The sequence below is a fragment of the Prenolepis imparis genome, unplaced genomic scaffold (assembly GCF_030444845.1).
Source record: "Prenolepis imparis isolate NDT839.2.m4 unplaced genomic scaffold, iyPreImpa1.0 SCAF_599, whole genome shotgun sequence".
Taxonomy (NCBI): domain Eukaryota; kingdom Metazoa; phylum Arthropoda; class Insecta; order Hymenoptera; family Formicidae; genus Prenolepis; species Prenolepis imparis.
The window spans coordinates 1-1,439 of NW_028141757.1; positions in this window are offsets into that span (position 1 = coordinate 1).

Consider the following 1,439-nt stretch of genomic DNA (forward strand, 5'->3'; position numbering starts at 1 on the left):
AACAATCAAACCGGCGATAAACTGCAGGGACTGCATAGAAGAATATCTATACGTTGACCAGACATACTAGGCCGAAGGTTGGGGTCAAGCTGTGATCCCCAGAGGGATAGAAGAGCAATAAAAGGAAGGGACCTGCTACTTGACACCAGAGACTACTGACGAAAATCAGGCAGATAAAAACGTGCCTAGTTCTTTTCTTTTTCTTTATATATAACATATATATATTTTCTTATATATATATATATGTTATGTATCCCTCTATTTTCATTAGAATTTTTATACGATAGAAAAAGGGCTCCACACCTGCGTTACATGTATTAGCGGTAATAAATTTAAATAAATAAGTACAATTAAAAATAAGCTATGAGTAAAGAATAAAACGACACAAGAAGGACGAAAGAACAAAGGAAGGGGTTTTGGAGGTCGCCTTGTCTTTCCTCCTTCTCTACATAATTAAGAAGACAATTAATAATTCAAGGTAATACATTTAATAAAATAAAAATTAAATGTGAGCCCTTCCAATCAACAAGTCGTGATTCCTCCGAAAGAAAAGAATCGGATTATTCCATATAATTCTCTTTGCAAATGTCGTGTTTTACACCCCAACATTTATCTAAGGCGGGGGGTGTTACGTCCTGTGGACTCCACGATTCTTTTCTTTCAAAGAATGCAAGGCGATGATTGAAAAATCACAGGCGTGGGAATAAGACTATGATTTGGCAGGCGAAGCAGCTGACCGGAGACGGTTAATCGTAAAAATAAAAATAAAAAAAAGGGAGAGATACATACCAGATGTAACTCGCGGTGTCTGAAATTCTCGCTTTGACTAGTTGACAACTCGCGCTTGAAAAGCAATAAAAATCTTTCTTTTAAAGGAAAATTTTACTTAAAAGGTAATAAAAACTTTTTAGAAGGAAATCTCCACTTGAAAATCAATAAAAATTTAGAAGAAAACTTCCACTTGAAAACGAATAAAATTTTACCAGACTAACAACGATAACCGAATCCAAACAAATGCCGCCTGACAGATCACCGAGATAATCTCGAGAGGATAATAAAAATATAAACCTCAACAAATTCTCCATTGGTCAAAACCTAGGGCCCTAAACAAAAGCCCTGACCAATCCCGATAAACTTTTAAAGTCAAGAGACGCATCCGGGACTGAAAGGGCGTCATTGAAAAATTTCTTATTCGTCAGGAAATGTTAACAAACTAACGGGAAGGAGGAGCAAGAAGGTTTATATACCCGCGATATCCCTCGAGAGGTGAGATTTTTGTCCGAACTTTCGAGCGCAGTTTGCCGTGTATAAGCTATCCGAGATCGTATCTATACTCTTCGGACTTTTATACTTTCAATTTCGAAATCCGCTTTCAACTCAAATTTCGACGTTCGTTAGAGTGCAAGTGAAGAAAAAAGACATAGTGGAAGTCCGGACGA